General features: G+C 39.3%; 1 protein-coding gene across 2 annotated transcripts in view; it reads right to left on the reverse strand.

The window, feature by feature from the left end:
• ngfa (nerve growth factor a (beta polypeptide)) overlaps positions 1-6,594 on the reverse strand; it is a 19,937-nt gene extending 13,343 nt beyond the window's left edge. Inside the window, exon 1 of one of the 2 annotated variants that reach the window (XM_005732495.1) lies at positions 6,423-6,594. The gene's annotated coding sequence lies outside the window, so the exon portion shown is untranslated. Of the gene's footprint in view, positions 1-6,419 lie in introns of both variants that reach the window. The other variant, XM_005732494.1, reaches the window with a different exon arrangement.
• Positions 6,595-12,672: the final 6,078 nt, after the last annotated feature.

Genomic DNA, 12,672 nt, shown 5'->3' on the forward strand with positions numbered 1-12,672 from the left:
GTTTAAGCACCGGCACAGTTTCAAAAGTACCGGTTTGGCACCGGTATCGGATAAAACCTAAACGATACCCATCCCTAGCAACCACACGCCAAACAGTAAAGAAATACAGGTTATTCTCAAGAAGTTGCCAGAGGGTTGTTGACTGGTGACTCTTAATCAAAAACTTTGTGGTAACAATGGCAGAAAGTTCACAACCCAACTCACCTCAAAAGACAGCAATAATATAATAATAAGGAAAAAACTGGCCCCACTTTTTTGAAAGCAGCGCTCACTCTGGGTTTGGTAAATATGCATTAGGTTGGGGTTTGTTTTTTTTAAATTTGGGAGCTATGGTTTTATTCTTAACCGATAACTGCTATACGCCTGGTCCAGTGGAACAGACAGCCAGTGAACAGCAGCTTATAAAGGTTCACTCACTGCATGAAAAACACAGTGCTGTTAGTTTCTGATTCAATCTTTAATAATCCTATTAACATCTCAGTCTGTGATATATGTAACATTGTGGGGCAATTAGGGAAACTAGGTGCTTTTTGGAAGCCTGTCTGCAAGGCATGAGAACTACCATCCATCTGTGCTCTAGTGTTTGTGCTAAAATGCTAAAATTGTTAAAAAGCACATTCCTGTCTGTTGTAATGGCAGGCACTCAGACTGGGCCGGTTTTAAAAGAAATCTGTGGCTATTTCTAATGTTTCTTATTCTTATCTAGTAAGGCTGCAGCATTAACTTTTAAACGTGTTTATGACGCACAATCATACATGAAACAGATACTTTCACATTAAGTCAGACTGAAAGACATTAGTGGATGTCTGAAGGAGGCATAAGTGCTGTATATTGTTAATGCATCAAAAAAAGTCAAATTTGAGGCTGAACTTTGCCAGCTTTATGAAAACCAGGATACCCAGCTTCGTCTCTAGTTAACCAAACAACACTGATTACTGCAGTCCATGTTGTTGCACTCTTATAGACAGGCTTGTCAGAAGTGCACTGAATCTGCTCAAGATTGTACAAAGAATCTTGTTTTTGTCCCTCCCAGTGTTTGTTTGATTGTACCATGACACCTCTTACTAAAGATTTGACCGAACCAGTTTCTATTCTGTGTGGTCTCCACATCGTGCTGTCATCACTCTCTGCTTCTATGTCTCTCACTCTCCCTATCTCCCTTTTCATATCTCCCTCCTTTCCTGACCCTCCCACACTTTTCCCCTCTGGCTGATGTCTAACACCTGTCTGCATGGGACCTCCCAGGCCCATCCTCTGTCTGTTAGCAGCATGCCATGTTCACTGTGTGAGCAGAGCTCTGGTGAAAGAGTAAGTGGCTACTTTCCAGCACAGCTCTATGTGTGTGTATGTTTTTTTTTGCATGTAAGTGACTTGGAACAGGAGTTTAGATAAATGAATATTTACTATGGAGCTTAATACAAGGCTTAAAAGAGAATCTAGCAGAGAGAAATTGCTGCCTGCAGCGTCATACTCCCCAAAAGTCCTGAGGACTCACCATTAATCCGTGAGTTTTAACTGCAACAAAACTCGATGACAGATAAAACGGATAGTTTGGAGGAGAGAAAATTGCTTGTAAAGTCCTTGATGTATTGGTATTTTGCAGGATCCTGTCTGGCTGAAACAACTATATGTAGAACAACACCTTGTTAACTCCTGCTGGCTGTGCAGGAGGCTAATCTGTTACGACTAGCCAGTGGCTCATCCTCATGCATTCTGTGCATTCTGAAATCGGCAGAATCAAAATGAGTGCATAATGAGAGGCTTCGCTTGTATCCTTGGGGCTAAGGCGTGTCTATGTGTTTGAAGGGTATCCAACACAAACATGTATACATACACATGTACACACATGCGCTTTGTGAATACTCATTGACAAACCCCATTCTCCCACTGCTGGGCTTGGTGTCCGTTACTATTACACTCTGTATTGTGATAACTTCTGATAGCCAGGTGAGAAAATTGTATCGCTTTAAAATTTATAAGAAGAGATGTTTGTGTAGAGTAAAAAAAAGAACATTGTTACAAAAAAAGGTCTATTGTGAACTATCAGGCTATTTTCACGAGGCTTTTGTACTGAATCTAAATATTTGAGGAGACCAAGTATTTTGTTCTGTTGATGGCAACAAGAGCAAGTTTCATGTCCAGACAAGCTATAGTTAAACTACCAATTGGGTTAAAGGCAAAGGAAAGTGAGAGTGAGACAGTGTCATCACGTTAATCCAAATGTACACACACATCTAACGAGGAGTTGCAGTGAAACAATTCACAACATCAGACAAGCACAAAGTCAACAGATTAAGACCACAACACTGTTATTATAGCTGTAAGAAAGGCCATTTTTCAGCTACTGTGTTTGTGCTGCGTGCACATGCATGAAACCAGAGTAAGCCATAGCTAAAAGTCACAGAGGCATTTATGTGGAATGAGCAGGCATGTCAGTACATTTAGATGTATTTTTTGTAGGCATATATAGTACTATGCACACAATAGAGATAGAAATAAGATCAGAGCACACAGACATAACCCTTTGATGCAGCACCTGTCAAAATCAGATCTTCAACACAGAATTGCAACTGGATTCAGTTTTCATCTGTGGAAAAGTCCGGAAGCGTGTTTGTGTGCAGCGCAAAGGGGCAGAAAACCAGGTCCATATAAAGAATCCTGCACATGTTTGACAAGAGCCCTGTTCAAATCCAGTAAGTTACAAATGTCAAACAATGTTAGCTGAGATTTCTGTTGAACACGTTTCCTTCCAAACATTGTGAGAAGATGTTTGTAAAAGAGATGTCAACAAGAATTACAGCAGAAAGCTGATGTTACATTTCCGATATTTTATATATATATTTTTTGTCTGTTCTGCTCAGAGCTCCTTCGGGATTCTGACCTGCAGTGGCCTCCAGATCCCGCTTTTCCTACACAAGCACAGAGGTATAACCTCCAACTCTGACCTTTTACCTTTCCCACTGATTTCAGACAGACCCTTCAACTAGTTTACTTTACGCCAGATGTTCTCACCCGACTTTGTGTATTGACCCAAAAGATAACCAGCGCCCTGGGTTTACATTCTGACCCATGAACTATCGAGAAAGAGGGATGCTTCCTTCTGCTTTATCGAGCATAACCATCACTCATAGAGAAAGAAACGAGATTCCTTCACCTAATAAATTTTAGTTATTAGATTCATTTTTTAAAGTCAAAGTTTGACTTAAACAGTTTTAACAAAACCTACACCTTAAAACTACTAGTTTACTAAATTGTAAAATAATGGTAAAATAATCAAATAAGCCTTTATATCGAGAAATCTCATCTTCACATCACCAATGATATATTTTCACCACACTGTAGCACATAAGGATTTAGAATACGCACAATATTACAAATTTTACTACCTGTTGTATAATGCTACGAAAAGTGTTCTAGTGTGCTCTAAAGGATGCATGAAGAATCATGAAGCATGGGAAAGTCTTGCAAAGCAATTCAGAGGCTGATCAGGTGTGCAGATAACGCTTGTGGGCAGGTGTAAATGCAGGTATTTGAAAATCTCTACCTGTCACTAATTGGGCAATTAACCACTGAGGATTATTAAGGATTGTGATTATTCTGCCTCCAGCTTTTGTGGTCTGATAAGACATTATCATCCAGTGTGAAGAAACCTTTAAATATTCTGTTGCCAACTGGCACCGCCCCGTTTTTTCTAGTTCTGCAAGTAGTACTTGAGTGTAATCTGGTGATACGGTATTTTTACTGAAGTAGCATGAAGCTGTGGGTTTTAAAACGTCACCTAAATTGCGTCACATGACTCCCATCCTATATTAGCCTGCAGATTACTGCATGAATAATCCTAATGCTTGGCACACAGTTTAGTCACATTAATAATCAAAGTGCAACTGATAATTTAAATAAAGATGTCCATCAAAAGAGATATAATAAAAATTTTCATTGTTCATTGAAAACCCAACTAAAATTATGTTTATTTTATGGTGTTTGCAAATCTAGAGTCACTTTAAGAGCTGTTTGTCGCTGGCCTCAGGTTAAAGAATCAAAGACAAACTGACAGTACAGGTGTGCTGTCACAGCCTCTCCCTTGCCCAGGTGTCCTATACAACCATTCAGTCTAGACAGCCCACATCATCTCCTCCTTTATGTGTTTCAGGGGTGGATCCTGTACATGTCAAAATCCGAGTGACTGCAGATTCAGATTATGTCACTTGTCCACATAGCATGCAGAGCAACAAGCTGTCAGTGGTGTTTGAGTCTTAAACTGACAAAATGATAAAAATGCAGCATGTAGAACAAGAAGGGATAAATGTATTACGCTGGTCTGTAACTTTAAAAAGGTCAACTCGGTTATTTTTTTTTCTGGGTAAATAGCTGTGACATAAAAACACTCTACAATATGTTTCCTTATGGCCATTCTTTGCTGCACATGAATATGTTCCTCTTTACTGTTTAAGTAGTTTAATACTTGTTCATTTGTAAAGAGTTACTCTGTTACGCTCTCCCTCCCACACACACACACACACACACTAATGCACACATACACAACTGCACACACTGGTGCTAACATAGGGAAAGCTGTAACTCAGCTTCAAAGGGAAACCTGAGAGGGTCATGAATAATCACAGACATCTTTGTCTGCGGGGGAAAACAGCACTGTCCATCTGCCCTCCATACATATACGAACAGTAGTTCATATGGCTTAAGTTGTTTTTAGCATTGGCATTGGATGCATTGCTAGGTTTGAAAGATTTACAGGGTAAAACCATTTCTGTTTCAATTGCAAACACAGTTACACACAGGAAAACCTTTTGTTTTCTAATTATTAGAGAAAAAAAAGGTAAAAGCAAAAAGAGAGATATGTCATAAATTGGACTTTTACAAATTTAGCAAGTGTCCAGGTCGGTCTGCATAGATGGCAGACCGGCAGCTAGGTCAACAAGGCGTACTCTAGATATAATCAGTAATAACAGTTACTGTGATTTCCCTTTCAGAAAAAGAACCTGTTTTGCTTGAGAAAACTCATTTCAGACCTGAAGTTTGACTACGGCCCATCTTATTTTTATTTTTAACTTACAAAACATTCATTTTAACTAAGCCTTGGCTGACTCCTCTGCGTTAACCATAAAGAAGAGCATGTCATGTAGGATATATAGTCAGGTTGCTGCAGCACTTTGCCAACAGAGGGCCAACAGAGAGGAGATGAAGGCAATCACATCCCCTCCAGTAACATCAGCCATTTACTTATAACTTCACTGTTTTTAAAGAAACTTTACTTCTTTACTCGTTCCAATCTGCAGTAACCTCAGCTGTTTTTATTTTATTATCTAACACAAAGGTGCATAAATACAGTACACTGCTGCTGAAGCAGATAATACAGGTAAGTTGGTGGGTGACAAAACATAACACCTATCTATATGATACCTATATTGATATATCAATGTTGATATTTGGTGATTTTATGGACCACAACCAAACAGCATCCTCGGCACATTATATTAGAACCAATGAATGTATGTTTTTCACAGAGAGCCACACGTATATGACAAAGGTGAAGCCTTTAGTGACACTGTTGATTTGCTTCATGTTTGTTTGTGTGTGTAATCTTTGGCTCACTGTGACATTCCTCTCCTGTCAAACCCCGAAAGGAATTCCCTCGTAGGAGTGGCAGGCGTGAGGTCTGTGTTTAGCACCCACGCTTGCTTGCATATACACACACACACGCACGCACGCATACACAACACAATTTTAAAAATTTAGTTTAAAGAGTTGAAAAAATGATTAGTAGCACACCTTATAAACAACAAGCCCCACCCAGGTGTGAGGACACCCTCAACATGCTTCATATTGGACACTGGAGCTCATCAGAATCTGCAAGTCTTTTGAGAATTGTGTAACATGAGTGGAGAGAACGACAGATAGAAAAAAGAGAAAGAGACAGAGAGAGGGGGAGAAAAAGAAAAGGTAACCTGATGTCCCAGGAGTTTTCTGAACAGTAAACGGGTTCCCATTGAAGTTTGAAGAACCCCCTTTTTTTCTACTCCTCACCTCTATTCTCTCCTTCTTTCTACACCCTGTCCTCCTCCGTTTGATCTTTGCATCTGCAAATACCTGAAAAACCCCTGTACCTGACTCACAACATTAAAATGACATAGAAATGCAATCATCAGCAACATTATCTCAGTAAACTTTTAATAGTGCCTCATGTATGTTGCAGTCAGCTGAAATCCCCCCTCTCTATAGAAAAGTGGCTGCTGCTGTTCTCAATCTCAATTTAGAGGCTCAACTTACATTTAACAACATGCTCTCAGAGTTTCTGTAATAGATTCTGCTTCTGTGCCATGTGTGGATACACGCCCCACATATTTACAGTGTTTAATAAAAAGAAAAACAAAGCAAAAAAAAAAAAGCAAGGTAGGACTCACCACCCTTTAATGCTCCTTTTTCTTTCTCCCCACTGAGTAAAAACTTCCACAGAAAGTCTGCTATATTCCACCTCACTCTCTCCAGGCCTGGGGAAGAATTGCCCCAAACTCAAAATCCCGCTCCTACTTTTAAAGCTGTGAATCCAGGTCTTGGGCCATCCACTTCTGTCTGTCTCCCTCCCACACTCTTTGGGAAATGGACTGCTCTAAAAGTTTACAGTCCCAAAGCTTCTCCTCCCTGCTGTTTGGCTCACAGCAGGTCCTAGTGCCTACCCTATCCACGTGCGTCTGTGACAGAAAAAAGTGGCACTTTTAATAAATGTTCATTGTGACATTCATTTTTTCTTTTCTCCGTTCATCCATGTGTGTATAAAACAGTGGAAAAAGCCTCCATTTGATTCAGACAGTTCATGTGACAGTTGAAGTCATATGTAAGGTCAGGAGGGCCATTGATTGCCGTTATTGTTCCACTATATGAGTCATTTCTTGCTACTTCTAGCCGCACAGACTCTAAAATATATCATTAGTAGTGCAGCATAGTTATGGAGGCCAGCTAGGGTAAATAACTCATTAACTCTTTTAGGGATGTTGTAAAATCCCTGTCTTTAAAAGCTGACTGCACAAATAGTCGCAGGCTTCTGCTGTCCAACCCTAGAAAATGTGCACAGGTCAGTGAAATTCATGGACTAATACTAATAAAACTTTGATGGTCTGTTGCAACAAGGAATTCATGTCTGTTACTTTTCAGTCGAAGAAAAGACAGGAAATACGGCAGCGTAAAACTAAACACCAAACACACAGGTCCCATCAACCACGCCCTGCATTCATCAGGCCCCTCCAGGCTCCTGTATCACAACAGTCTCTTTGATATTTCTGTTCTTTCCTGGTTTATCCATATTTGTTTTCCCGTTTTATGGTTTTCCCTTCTCAGCCTCTATCTGGTTGTACGTAATTTTTCTTTTTCACAGCTTCTCTCTGACCTGAACCATATCATTGTCAGAGCCCCTGGCACTGAGCAGAAAGACATCCTACCCATCTCCTGACAGACCTAGAGAGGAAAAATGAGGGAACTGAAGGATTGTGTGTCAGTGTTATTTCTTTTTCTTCCTCTTGGGAAAATGAAATTCCTTTAGTTTCAGAAGAAAAGCTGGTGCTATTTTAGTGTTAATGAGAAATCTATATTGGTTGCAAATGGGGCCTAGAAGAAAAAACACAGGTGAAAATTTGAGAAGGGTCTCTCTCTGCTCAAGAATTTTGACCCCCTACTGTTGAGTTCAGGCCCAAGTGGGCATTTCCCCAAAGGTGGCAAAGCTCTTTTTGAGCTTTTTGTAAGTTGTGTATGTGTGAAGGTTTTTGTAACTGTCAAAACTGCCTGAGCCGTGGTTATCGAGACTCTAAAGGGGGAGACTCCAGACAGCAAACTATTGAACTACGCCCCACTCTGGGGTTGGTTAAGTGTGAAAAATGCTAAGGAGGGGGGACTATGGCTGCTATGGTGGAGCGGCGGTCAACAGTGCCTCCATATAAGAGTTTAAACCTTAGGTTTACATGATTTAAACTATTTAAAGTATACCTATTATGCTTTCATACAATTTAAAAGTCCAATAACGAGGCACGCAGCTGTTGTTTTTCTTCTTCATCATAGGTAAGCCTTATTGAGATTCTTTTTTTACTCTTGGACTCATATATCATAGAGAGGGGACGCCCTTAAAATGGTCATCAGCTGTAACAGTGAGTACATCAGTGCTATCTCCTGTGTTATCCGACTTGGAAAATTTGCCCATTGTTAGATTTGTTTGTCTTTCCTAAAGAAGACAGCATGAGTTTATTTGTTCATACTTTCACCTGCTGATATGGATCCAGCATTTGTTTGTGCGTAGCAAATCCTTGAAGGGTTTTTCTTAACAGAACCCAATGCAAAGCTCGGCTGATGGTAAAAGACCTTGCTGTTCCATGAAGGGAAATATAAACTTTGCAATGTAAGCAGTGAAATGATTCTTTTGTGTTGCTGTTTGGACCAAACCACTTGTGTGTCTGGTTTTGATAAAGACAGCGGGCCTAATGTAGGTGAGCTACCTCAAGACTGGAAGCACTTTGGTGAGTGGAGATCGCAGAAAGTGAAGAAAGTGAATGGTGTAAAGGCATAACTGCTGGTAACACGACATGGATGATAAACCTTTCTCATCTTTCAGGTGAACAACTGAAGTGACTACCAATGAGAGTGAACAATCCAGCTGATTTATGTATGAACTGGTATTAAATATATTACGGTCACCTAGGCAACCAGAGCCTGAAACATCCACAGGTGACTTCCAAGTGATGCGGAACGAGCAAATCCCTTACAGCGTCTACACAGCTTTGCTATAAAACCCAAATTCTCTGCCAATGTGCTTGTTTGTGTCAATCAGGAGCTGAACTCAAGCGTTTAGCAGCCAAACTTGGCACACAGATGCATCCTTGGCTCTTGAGGTTTCTTATTTCTACCAGATGTTATGCTGCCACCAAACAACCTCATGGTGTCATAACATCTGATAAAGATAAGCCACTGACTAGGCAACCACCTAGTCAAAAGGAGGCAACATTTCTCTCCTCTTGTATACTTATTAAAGGGGACATACATATATAGACATTGTTTTATAAAGCTTTATAAAGCTTAAAGACTAAAATCCACCATTATTTCCAACAATAAGGTGGTAATAATCATAGACTTAAACGAAGCTTATACTAGGCTTAATAACAATAATAAAAAGCTCAATGAGATGGAAATGGGTGGAGATGGACAATCTGCATGCAGTGACAGAAAAGTGGATGTTGTCAAACCTCCTCTATTACGAATAACCTGCCCCACCTTCTGTTGTTGGCTAGAGAAGCACATTTAGCCTCGACTAACACTGTCGCGTGTTGCTTGACAGAACGTCAAAAAAGTTATTTCATCCTCCATCTGGCTGTATGAATATTCTTTCCCCTATTTTTTCTATTTTAATTTCTTAATTTTTATTCACTTGCCACAAAAGAAAAACAAAATAAAACAACAAAACAAAACAAAACAAAACAAAACAAAACAAAACAAAACAAAACAAAACAAAACAAAACAAAACAAAACAAAACAAAACAAAACAAAACAACTAAACAGAAAAAACACAAAGTACATTTCTTTCTGATATGCTACAACATCAAACTAGTGCAGCGAACCCACAATAAATCCATGTATAAACCCAAATTTCTCACCGTTTTCATCCAAGCACTTAATGACAAGCTGATCAACATGCTCCCAGTAATACCGGAAGGAAGCGGTCGGGCAGGTTTCTCCACGCTCAAAGATACCGTTGAGTTACAGACATGTGTACGCCCACACAGGTAGGCGTAAACATCTTCATTCATGTCAGTTGTTGCAAGAATGATGTCATATACTTCTGACTTTGCCATACTGTTGTTAAGCATTTATTAGTCATCCACATAACACACCAGAACACGTTTGCCAGAGCAATGATTGTTGATGCTATTTTAATGGATTTTCACAAGATTACAATGATGATTTGTTTAAACAGCTGATTACTGTTTAATTACTGTTGGAATCTGTTCGGCTGTAAACTGATGTTAGGAAGTGGTTTGGCTCTCTGTGGTTGATTGGATTTATTTTATTTTATTTTTTACATAGTGTAACATTCACTAGTGGACACTTAGAAATGTCTGTGACTCTTCTATCCCAGGGCCAGAAAAATGGTGTTTAGTTACATTTCAACAGTCTCACGGTGTCTCTTTTTCACTTGGCCACAGAAACACTGGTAACAAACAAGCAATATAACTGAAAAGATTACAATCCTTGTTAATTAAGTATTTGAACTTTAACATTAACAGCTCCATGAGTGAAGTCACTGAGATTTTTCATGTCTGTTTTGAATATTGTTGTATTGATTTGTCATAAATAAGGCAGTGGCACTTGTAACATTTACTCAGATAAATTGCTGGTGTATGTAACTGTGTCAAACTTAACGGAAAAGGTAATAATAGATGTTATAATTGTGTGATTACTCTTTAAAAAGACGTCAACATTTAAAGTATCTCACTACATTACACTGCAGTATTTTATTTATAAATAAATCAACACTTTTCAATTAGCATAATATTGCATTTTAATGAAAAAAATAGAAGAATACTTAGTTTTGTGTTGTTGTGATTTGTGACCTACTCTTTTCATAACTAATGAAAATTTTCTTTAATTTGCCTTTTCAAAGAACATATATTAATTTTATTCTGATCACATAATTTATGTTTTAACTTTTGCACTATTGCAAAAACTGATGAGCTACACATCAAACTTGAAAAGATGTCATCTGAGCAAAATGTTCCCGGTGGATGCATAAACAATCATCTATCGTCTAACTATAATGAGATCCATCATTATCCTAATGCAAACGATCTCTGACATCAATTTTTATACCTGCTTTTTTTATACTTAAACAGACTGAGCAATGAGGACATTTCCCAGCAGCATTTTGATCGATTTCTTGATGACTAGTGGAAATCTACACAAAATAATCAGCCACTGACACTTTCTGTCCCAGTCATCCATATGTCAAAGAGATGGATGGCTTAATTTCACCTGCACCTTTGTTAGCAATGTGTACCCAATGTTATATTGCCTGCGTGTTGTCCTGTGAGGCAACTGAATGGATGTTCCTCGATGCATTGTTGCGTTAGAGGACCCGTCCTCCTACACCCTCATCATGGCCTTGTGCTGACGCATCCAGAAGCCTCTTCACTCATTGACTCTTCTGTCCCCTTCCTCCCACGGCTCCGCTATGCAGAATCCTGCCATTGTCCCCCCAAGGACAGTCTGCATAGAACACAGGCCCGCAAACAGCCAGGCTCAAACTAATGCATACTGTGCACCATACACACAATGTACCGATGGATGCAGAGTGACAGCAAAGCATACCTGAACATACAGAAAAAACTCCAAAATCTCCATCCTTTTGCATGAAAATATTATGATGTTTTTCCTGAACTGAATAGTTTTCCAGTTTTTCCCACAGTTTGCCCTCCAACCCTAATCTGCTCTCAATGGAAAGCAAGCACTTCATTAAACCCCAAGTCCCCGTGTGTGTTTATGTGTGCCTGTGTCTGTTACTGTGGTTCTGGATACTGGATAAGTAAGTGTATTAACCTTTAGCCTCTCTCACCATTGTTTTTGCAACATGGCTCACTGCTACTGAAACCCATTCCCAGAGATTTTGGCAAAATTACGTTACCAACATCTTGTGTTAATTTCACTTCTGGGTCTTTGCCAAAGTCAAAGGATGAGAGCCATCATCCCACTGTAGAGACACTGCTGCTCACGTCTTGTCACAGGACTCTTGCACTTTTTTAATGCTGTTAGCATTCATTTCTGAGAATTGATTTAATGGATTTACCAATCAAGGAAAACAAATATATATAAATTGATGTTCCAGATTAATTTTTAAAATGTGTAAATATAGTGTAAATAAAACACAAACATACCAACTAATTTCAGATATGACTGCATTGTCCATATTAGAAAATGAGCTATTTTTTGTATATGATATTTCTGTCACTATGTCTCTATAAACGTCTATACTGACTGCATGTCCCACGAACACAGAAGGCATCATGTCCTGTAAACGAGCTGCTATATCTGGGTCTCTTGCTTCACAGCTCACAAAGCATAAATATGTTTCTCTCCGCCTCAAAACACACTGTGGTTCTAAATCCTTTCCGTATGCATGTATATGTATGGCAGAGCAGACTTAAGATACAGCGTGCAGTGTGTCTGACATAGGAGATGTTATCAAAAGAAAAAAAAGAACCAGCTATGAACAGGAAATCACTTGGCTCAGGTTCACTCAGATATCAAAGTCTGTTTCGTGGTAACTTTCCACCAATTTTTCCACTTTAATACCCAAAATAGCACAAAGAAACTTAAACATTCTCTTTGACAGAATCCAGTTTTCACCACTTTCTGCTAAGAAAACTGTTCCCATCATCCCATCATCGACACACACACACTCCTTTTTTTTTAAAAGTATTTCCAGGAAATATAGTCTGGAATATCTTTTACCAAACTGCCCTGGACCTGGATACGGAGGGTTGACGTAGCATGTTTTTTTTTAATGACTGGAATTTCCAGAGGTCCAGAAGTGCAGGGTTAACATGCAAACTCCTCATTGACGTCGGGGTTTGAACTCAGGAGTCCTTTGCCCTGATGCAACGGTTGCAACCACTGAACCACTTT

The sequence above is a fragment of the Pundamilia nyererei genome, unplaced genomic scaffold (assembly GCF_000239375.1).
Source record: "Pundamilia nyererei isolate P.nyererei 1_Seehausen unplaced genomic scaffold, PunNye1.0 scaffold00047, whole genome shotgun sequence".
In the NCBI taxonomy this organism is placed as follows: Eukaryota; Metazoa; Chordata; class Actinopteri; order Cichliformes; family Cichlidae; genus Pundamilia; species Pundamilia nyererei.